Source organism: Pinus tabuliformis, chromosome 5_2 (genome assembly GCF_031772625.1).
Source record: "Pinus tabuliformis cultivar Carrire ecotype Pingquan chromosome 5_2, CPIR1, whole genome shotgun sequence".
NCBI lineage: Eukaryota > Viridiplantae > Streptophyta > Pinopsida > Pinales > Pinaceae > Pinus > Pinus tabuliformis.
In genome coordinates, this window is record NC_142306.1 from 59352233 (window position 1) to 59362913 (window position 10681).

Here is a 10681-nt window from a genome sequence, read left to right on the forward strand (position 1 = left end):
ATCATTCATTTCATCTGCCCTGAGTTTATGAGAGTATAATTATTCTTGAGCTTATGAGCTCTTACAAAGTATTCGATTCCATCTTTAACAAGTAGATGCTTGTTCTCGGCTCTATAGAAAATAGCTTTTCTGTCATACAAGTAAGGACTTCCTAAAACAATTCCACATATATCCAATGGAATTATGTCTAACTCGACCTCATCTACAAATGTTGACCCAAAAGAAAACTTGAGTGTGCATTGTCTAGTCACTTGTAGTTGTGCTTTATCATTTAACCATCCTAATGGGTATGGTTTCTTGTGAGGTGTAGTCACTAATCCCAACTTCTTTACAATTTCTTTAGAAATTAAATTTATTTGTGAGCCACTACCAAACAATGTATCAATCTTTTGATGTTTGGAAACAACTCGAATATGGAAAAGCTCATGTCGTTTTCTCTCATTTTCTTCATCAATAATAGATTGTGAATAATTACTAGTAGATACTTCAGAATTCTTACATTTTATACCTGTGGCTACAATGGTTGTTTCATCTCCTGAGTCCGACCCCAAATATTTCTACATAGCTGTAGCAGTCTTCTTCTTCTTGCCCTCGAACTTCTTAGGTCTCAGCTATGGATGTAGAATCCAATAGTGCTCATCATCATGCCAATCCTTTTTACAGTGAGTGCATGAAGCCTTGCTTTTCTGTGCAGTGTTAGCCTTCCTTTCTTTCCATTTCTGCTTTCTTTTCTCCTTGTTCTTGCTTGCAGTGGGTTGGGATGATCCCCCAACTTCTGGACTTCCATTCTTTACTCTAGCATCTAGATGAGTAGCTTGAACAGATACCTCATATATACTAGTGGGATTAAACATGAGGATAGTGTGCCTCATGTAGTTGTGTAAACCACCAATGTACTTCAACAGAGTCTCAGGTGAGTCTAATGAGATTCCTAGAATCAATGCTCTCTTTCTAAATTCTTGGGTGTATCCTTGTACACTTTTCCCTTTCAACTTTCGAAGAGTTTGCTAGCTCATCATGGCTTGCTGCATGTAGACCAATGGATAGAACTACTTTTTGATTGTAGAAACAAATTCACTCCAGACAGAGATAGTCATACCATGTCTCTTCAGGTCAGCTTGGGTCCTGCCTTCCCACCAAACTAAGGCAGTGCCTCTAAGGTGTAGGCTTGCTATCTGAATCTTTCTCTTGTCTGAATCAATACTCTGCACTCTACAATAAACATCAATTTGTCTAATCCAATTGTCCAGCTTTCCTACATTCAACTATCCATCATATATAGGTAAATAAAATTTGACATCTAGTTTAATCAAAGATGCCTTCTTTTTATGTTCAGGGCTATTAGGAGGTGTGACAAAGCTTTCTTCTTTCCCTTTTCCTTTTGAGTGGTCATGGAAGTGAGACTCATCTTCTCCTTTGTCTTGTTTGGAGCTTGATGAATCTTCATCCTTGTGTTTTCTAAAGTCCCTATAAATTTCCTCTACCATGAACTTTATGGCTAGGAAACTATCTATGAATTGAGGGTTTGGCCCCATAGAACCTCTCTCTGACATTGTCTTCCAAGGATAGACTCTCCCAATTTCAGGATTAGTTTCGACCAACTCTCCTTCTCCTCATTTGAGCTTTGATCTAGTTAGCATTCAGCAGCTAAATCCAAAACAAGCTTGTCTTACCTTAACAGCCTAAAACTCTGATACCACTTGATCTGAAAATCACTCGTGAGTGATCTCAGTCAATTAATTAATGAATGAAGGTATTACAGACTCACGTGTTGGTGTGTGTCTATGTTATCTTAGGCAATAGATCGATCAGATTGCAAAATACACAAACACTGGAAAATGGAAAACAGTAAGAGAAACACAGTAAGAAAATACAAGAACACAACAAATTAATAAGGAGTTCACCCAATCCTCCTGGGCTATGTCTCCAGTCTAGCTTTCAGTGGTGGCCTTCTTTTATTGTGTCTTTAAAGCATAGTTTTACAATGAGGAGCTCAACTCGAGTCTGTTGAAACAAAGGATGCTTGGTAGGGTGGTTCTTGGATTCCCCAAGCCACTAGAGTGCAATGGCTCTTCCTTACCAAGTCTTCACCTCACTGGTCTCAGTGGGATGAGTCCAATATGGTACTCAGTTCCCGACAGATATCCTCATGTGGATCGCTTGAACCTCTCAAGCTTGGTTCTGTCTGCTCGAGACTACCTTAACTCTGCAGGTCAGTGCGGCTCTCTGTGTTCTGCTTCTTGCTTTACCATCTCCTTTTTCCTTCTTCACTATTCTCTCTCTGTTGTTCTGTTTTCTGTCTCTTCATGGCTTAAAGCCAACCTGTCTCATGACTGTTCGCTTCCTCTTTCGCCCGTTCGGATCACCTGTTTTTGTTCACTTGGAGTTCCATGCCTCTGCATCATTGCCACTGTGTAATGTCTCACAAGGAGGTGGCCACTTGTCCTATCACGAACTACGCCAACTCTTCCTCAAACAATTTGGTATTTCGGTTATGTTGTGTAATGATTCATCCGCCAACTCAGCGGTCAAATCGGACTTCAGACTTTTATATGCTGCAACTTAATTCGCCCTCCAAATCTGGTTTCTCATCGAGCGTAATCTCTGTCGTTAGATCTGGAGCCCCTAGATCCTACGGTGTTCACTCTTATTGCATAGTTGACTTGCTCGGATGTTAGCCCACGATGAGAGTGGTTTTTTCTCTCATCCGTTGGACATGCATCATGCAATGTGTGGATTCACTTGTTCTCCTCCCAAATCCGCTTACCACCCAAAATTCCTCTGATATTCCAGCGATTTTGGAGCGCGGGACCCGCCTTTTGCTTTTAGTGCTTTTCCCATGGTTTTCGACTTCCCTTGTGACCGAGCTCTCAGGGCCTTTCCATTTCGAGGGGTTTTCCCTGCGATGCACGATTAGCGCTTAGTGCTAATCGTGCATTAGAAACAACCTCCATGTTCCGATTCGGACATCCTAACTACTAGTTTGTACCCTACACGGTCTCCATGGGCCTCAGTCAGCGCACTTTGACCGAGGTCCTCGTCATTCCTTGCTGGCTACAAACTACCACTATTTAGAGGTCCTTCCTGTTAGCTCTTTGTTCACAAGTTTCTGAAGTCTATCATAATTTGATATAGTCATAGAACTATGATAACTTTCATGGATCTAATTTTTATCAGTATGGTTGGCCTAATAATACGTCACAAACATCAGGGGGATAAACGTCACATAATACCTCATATGTGAAGGGCTTGATGTTGTATGGAAGGCGACACTACTGGCTCATGCGAAGATCATGTCCTTGGTGAAGCCACTGATGGTGTACAGTTGTGGATGTGCTATGGTCGATAAGCCTAGCCACTTAATGACCTCTACCGAAATGAGGTTCTTTTGGCTCCCGCTATCAACAATGAACTGTAGCAGGGAACCCTTTACCCACATCTGGGAGTGGAAGAGGCGCTCCTCCTCCTCTGGATCATCGAGTGCCTCCTTCTGGATCTTTGTGGTGGTGATAGTGGCATTGGGCTTCACATTGATAATCTACTTCTCTTTGTCATTCCTCTTGTTAGGTTCTGACTCATAGTTGAAACATGCATCTGATTCCGAAGCCTTTAGCTTGGCCACCAGTGACTACCTGGCCCAACACTCACTTGTGTTGTGAGTGGAGCTCTTAGGGAACTCACACCACTTTCCTGTGTCCTTCTTTGGCTTCATGGTGTTGTTCTTTTCTTGTAGCTTTGGTGGGTTGTTCTGGGCCACCCTACCTTGGCTTTGTCCTTTGTTTTGCGGTTTGGAGGAACCTTTCCCTTGCTTCGGATTTTCATATCCAAAGTCTTGCTTCTTCTGTCTAAACTTCTGCTCGATCTTGACAGCGTATCAGTATGCCGTGCCGAGTGAATAGATGTCCAGGAACTCCATCTTGTCCTGGATGTACATGTGTAGGTAGTTGCGGTATTTGAGTACCAAATCCTGCTCAGAATACTTGATACCCAACCTTATGCGAAGGGTATGAAAAATATTGGTAAACTCCGGCACGTCTTGGTCACTTCCCTGCCACAGCGTGGTCCACTTTATGTATTTATACTCATAGCTTGTGACAGGGTAGTACTGCTCCTTAATGGCATCCCAGAATGAATTCAAAATGGGTGCAGGTGAAAACAATGAGGCCGTACTTTCATCCTTCTTCTCGCAGTACGTTTCCCACCAGTCCTTGACATGGGGGGCAGCTTTGAGAAGAGCGAAAGTAATCTTTTCCTGCCCAGAAAAATCATAAATAGAAAAATACCCTTCTGGCAGATTTAACCATTTATCTACAACGTCTACATCTATCTAACCCTTAAATATGGGAATGTCAAAGTTAACTTTTACCTTAAAGGGCGTGACACTTCCAGAGTAGCTGCTAGAAGTAGATGTATTATATACCTAGGGGGGATAATATGGGGTACCAAGGGAGGTACCCAAGGTAATAATGTAATAATGGGATGGGCCATAGTAATAAATAAGGTGGTTACCCCATATCATCTAAGGGACCACAATAGTTAGTAATTATGTAATGGGCCCATGGTATTAGTTCAATGGTATGAGAGAACCATGGTAATGATCCATGGTATTGTATGTATGAGGCCTATATAAAGGCTAGAGACTCCACATGGAGAGGTGTCAAGGAATAATGTGAAGGATTATTGTATGAATAGGCATATGGCTTGTGGAGTGTTCTCTTTCCTTAAGGAGTGATTGTATGGTGTTGCCTTACCTTAAGGGTTTTGATATCAATAAAGTGAAGCATTTATATATTTGGATTTTATTATTCTTGGGTTTATTTCTATTCTCATATATTTTTGGGTTAGATCTATAACAAGTGGTATCAGAGCTATAACAAGTGGTATCGAAGCACTTTTTGGGCAAAAGTGGAGAATTTATTATTATTATTATTATTTTTGCAGGATTTCGGGGATGGCGAGTTTGCATATCAGATCTGTATGTTTTGGTGCAATATCTACAAAGTATAATTACAAATCTAGATTCTATGTGAAAAAATACCCGATTTCAAAAAAAAAAATCGGTTGAATCGGAGTCCGGATGAAGGAGATATGACTGATTTAAAAATTAGTGGGGTAGTAGACAAATTTTCAGGGCAGCGAGTTACGGCGTAGATCTGGATGTCTTGGTGCAAGATCTGCAAAATTTAATTGCAGATCTGGATTCTTTGTGAAAAAATACCCAATTTCAAAAAACAAATCAGTCGAATCAGAGTCCGGATGAGGGAGATATTGCTGATTTAAAATTAGCTCTTTTTTGCAGAAATTTTGGTGACGACAGGAGAGTTGCAGCGCAGATCTGAAATTTGAGTGCCTGGATAAAGATTTCTATCACATGGGTAGATGCAGAATGATTGTTCCATTTCTAAAAACAGGTCATAATAGGGATTCTGAGCAATATTAACTAAATTGTGACTATTTCAAATTTTCGCCAATTTTTTTTGTGATGGCGGGCCTACCTCAGAGTTTGAGGGACTTGTATAAATTTGATAGCTCTCATCCCGCCAAATGGCTAGCACAAATGGAGAAATGTTTTAGTTTGATTTACATCATGGATGATGAGACTCAACTGAGAATGGGAAAAATTGTACTTGGACAATGAAAGATGGCAATGGTGGCAAAGGCATCAACATTGCTATCAAAGGCCCTTGACTTGGGACATATTCACAAAAGCTATTATGGACCACTTCGACCGTAAAACTAATCTTGTGGATAAGCTCACACATACAGACACACAGCCTAGTAAAGATTTTATTTTTATAGAAAAGAAGGAAACCAAGGAACCTAAAGGGTTATTTTCTATTGGTATCTCCTTATTGTAGGTTCAGGGATTGATTCAGAAAGAGAAGATCATTGTTTCTATAAATCCTAGTTGCAAGCATAATTTCATCAATGTTAACACACGTGGATGATGACGATGTTCAAGTGTATAAGGATTTGAAGATTTCTATAGATAAGTATGTGTTGCATGGTGATTTTTATACTTCAGATATGGATAACATGGATGTTGTTTTGGGATATCCTTGGATGGAATCAGTGCGTACTATCAATATTAATGTATAGAAGAAATTCCTAAAGCTCTGGTATAAAAAGAAGAAAATTACATTGTAGGATATTTCCATTAATAAACAGGTAGAGTCCAAGGAGGCTAAAGCAGAAGATGTCCCAGGGACTGACATATCCGATGATGAGCTAGTGATGATCGACAATCAAACACAAATAGAGGTTGAAGCAGAAAAGGTTACAGGTGCTGATACATCAGATGAGGGCTCAATGGTTGAAGTAATATTGGAAGATAAGACACCGCAGCAGGCACCACAACATGCACCAGATCATAGTCAGGCTCCAGTAAGGGGTGAATTAAAGAAAAAGACACCGTGGGTTAAAACTTCAACATATTATCACCCACATCACCCCGCAAGACAACAACCAAGAAGATGGCAACCAATTAGCCACAAGGACAACAACCCCCATAGGACAGATAGAAAGGAGCGAAGATCCACCTACTACACATCCACACAGAAGAGCTACCACGGTCAACTTCCATCTCAAGCGAGCGAGGCACCAGCGAGACTGAGGGTTCACCTTTCTCTTGGATGGCTAGATGCACGTGCATGGTACCAGTGGACTACTCTTTTGAGTAGATCTTATTATTTATGTTCTTCCCATGTTTCAGGGACGAAACATGCTAAGGGAGGTGGAATGTTATATACCTAGGGGGGATAATATGGGGTACCAAGGGAGGTACCCAAGGTAATAATGTAATAATGGGACGGGCCATACTAATAAATAAGGTGGTTAACCCATATCATGTAATGGACCACAAGTAGTTAGTAATAATGTAATGGGCCCATGGTATTAGTTCGATGGTATGAGGGAACCATGGTAATGATCCATGGTATTGTGTGTATGAGGCCTATATAGAGGCTACAGACTCCACATGGAGTGTGAAGGAATAATGTGAAGGATTATTGTATGAATAGGGATATGGCTTGTGGAGTGTTCTCCTTACTTAAGGAGTGATTGTATGGTGTTGCCCTACCTTAAGGGTTTTGATATCAATAAAGTAAAGCATTTCTATATTTCGATCTTATTATTCTTGGGTTTATTTCTATTCTCATATACTTTTGGGTTAGATCTATAACAAGTGGTATCTATTTCTATCTTGTTATTTCTGGGTTTATTGCTATTATCTTATATTTCTGGGTTAGATCTGTAACAAGTGGTATCAGAGCTATAACAAGTGGAATCAGAGCTATAACAAGTGGTATCAGAGCACTTTCTTGGGCAAAAGTGGAGAATTTTTTTTTATTGCGATCTTGTTATTATTGGGTATATTTGTTATTTCTCATATAGTTTTGGTATCAAATCTATAACCAGTGGTATTAGAGCTATAACAAGTGGTATCAGAGCTATAACAAGATGCGTCGCCCCTGGGTAGCCACTGAAGGATCTGGGAAAAGTTGTCCATCATCGTGTTCCTTTGTCACTCAAGGGCCTCTTTGAGCAATATTTTGATAGGATCTCATGCCACCTCATCTTTCTTTTCATCTGCCATGGGAGGCCATCGGAATTTGTGAGGCTGGTCTTGCAAAGGTTCGACCAATTCAAGCCCTAAATCCTTATATCTAGACCTCATTGGGGACATGCAAAGAAAAACAGAGAAAGAGCAAACTGCTCTGATACCACTGATCTAGACTTAAATAGGAACGCAACAAATTATAGACATAACCATAAATACAGAGGTGAAGAAAAAACAATACTTCATTTCATGAATGTAAAATACTGAAATATGCTTACAAACAAAAGTGGAAATAAACTAGCTCGGGTGATGGTAGCTTATCTCTGAGAAGAGATGTGGTGGCTACATGCCTCTTAACTACATTACAATGAGGCTCAAAGGCCTTTTTATTATTGAACAATAAGAGAAATCTCTAAACAACAAAAACTCTAACCCGAGGAGATGTAACATCAAGAGTTTATGGGTCCCGTTGAGGTTAGTTGGAAAGCCAACTTCCTGGGGTCGTGACTTGGTCATATTATCTTCATTTGATGCAAATGATACCCTATTTGAAAGATATCTCCGAGGACTATGAAGAAAGGATGATTTTATATCACTGGCCGTAGATTTCCAAAAAAAACGTTGTTTAGGGCTTCAAAATAGCTCTGGAAGTTTAGGACCCGAAAAACAGCTAAAAATAGTAAACTGTGCTACAATTAAGGAAACTGAAAAACTAAAAGAAACAATGGTGGGGGTCCAAGTGGAATTGGTGGGTGGCCACTGATATCCACCTGGACCAGAGCTGATCTAGATGAGAAAGATACTTGTTGGATTGTTTGGTCAGATGATGGATCCCATTTTGATCTACTGTGATAATCAAAGTTGCATCATGGTCTATGAGAATCCTATTTTTAGCATCAATCCAAGCATATAGATATCTGATATCACCATTTATGGGATTGTGTGCAGAGGCAGATAATTTTGTTGTAGTAAATTCTAACATAGTAAGATGATGTTGACATTTTGACAAAGGCCTTGTCAAGAGGGAAGTTTGAGTTCCAAAGGTGTAGGATGGGGGTGATTGGTAATCCCTTTCTTGCTGAGAGGGAGTGTTGAAAAATGTAGCAAGAAATTCTCAATTTGATTTTGCCTTTATTAAATTAAGAAAAAATGAATTTCCACATTAACAGACAACTTGGATGTAGTTAACATGTATGACATGGCTTATGTTATCTAGTTTACTTAGTAAATTCGAGTTGGAGGAGTTAGATTTCAATTAAACATGTTTGATTGCTAATAATCAAACTCAGTTATATAAAGTTATTTTCAATTAAACTAGTTCCAACTGTTGGGGGAACTAGTGGAAGGTCAATTGTGCAGTGGGACTTCGGTCAAACTCAATGATCATCGAATTAACTGATCAATCAACCCGAAATAGCTAGTGCATGTAGAGAATCTGAGTTACCCAGTTGAGGTGGAGATTCCAAGAAAATGTAACATCAGTTGTAGACTATTCCAAAGTGTACAAGTGTTTCATGAAATTTGATGATCAACCTGAGGAATTGCGCAATCCATTTTGGAGAAATTCCTAAATAATAGGGGCCTAATTTATCAAGGAATTGCAAAAGGAAATAGGGGCTCAATCATAGGCATAAATTGACTAAGTCTGGTTTAGAGCTTCTTAATGATCATAGAGAATGGTTATGCACTTGCAAGTTGTGCTCAATTGATCAAAGAAATTGTAATACATATCTATTCATTAGATTAATGCAAGCATGCATTGGGGTTTTTAGAATTTTTCTTTCTCTAGGAAAAAATTCTATTTGCATGTGTGTGATTTCTTATTTCATGTCTGAGATTTTTTTTCTAAATTGTGAATTCATGTCCATAGAGTAGTAGAGTAGGTTTGTGTCTTGTGATTTTTACTAAAACTTCATAAGCAGTTACAAATCTACACCATAATTTCTACACTCGCCATCCTCTATAGGCATGGTTTTGGTCCAAGAGGATGGCGATCATAATGAGCATGTGGTCTATTACCTTTCAAAAGGTCTTTTTGGACCTAAATTAAGGTATTCGAATGTGGATAAACTTTCACTGACAGTAGTCTTTGTTGCCAATCACTTTCGACATTACATCCTTCTACGTCGGACTACTGTCATTGCCTTGGAGAACCCCATGAGGCATATTTTGTCTCCTCAGACAATTGGATGTAAGTATTCTAAGTGGATATTCATCCTTCAAGAATTTTATTTGGTCTTCACCACCAGTAAGTCGAATAAATATTTATTCTTCGGAGAGTTATTGTCGGATCTTCCTAGAGTCGACACTTATGAAGTAGTCCATGATCCCATGCTAGATGAATATGTCTATTTGGTCTACTCTACCGACACATGGTACAAATATATCCTTATGTATCTTCATACCTAGTGATTCCACCCAGATCTATCGAAAGACAATTGCCTTCACATCCGCCACCAAGTTAAACACTACTTAGTGTTAAACGATACTTTGTATCATCATGTCACTGACTCATTTCTTCGACGTTGTATTACCCGTAACAAAGTGGAACACATTCTTAATCAATATCATGCTAAGTCATGTGGAAGTCACCTTTGGGTTATGAATAATGGCCAAAAAATCTTGCCTGCAGGATACTACTGGGTAACTTTGCTTAAAGATTACATTACTACAATCTAGCAGTGTCACTCTTGTTAAATTTATACAAAGAAAATGTGTGTGCCCCATGCCCCATTTCACCTGGTAATTGTTATTGGACCTTTCTCTAAATGGGGAATATACTTCATCACTTGCAACCCCATTTCATTTGATGGTCATGGTTACATTGTTGTTGTCATCAGCTACTTTACAAGATGGGTTGAAGCCATCCCTACTTATAGGGTTGATGGTGAGACTGCCACATTATTCATGTTTAATTAGGTCATCTACCTTTCGATGTGCCCCGCACAATCATTACAAACCATGGATCGCACTTCCAGAATCACATGATGTCTGACTTAACTTCTATTCTTGGTTTTTTCCAAGATCACTCATCTTCCTATACCCACGGGCTAATGGCTAAGTTGAAGCTATTAATGGCATCCTCAAGACCATGATCCATTAGCTAGTAGGAAATCACAAAAC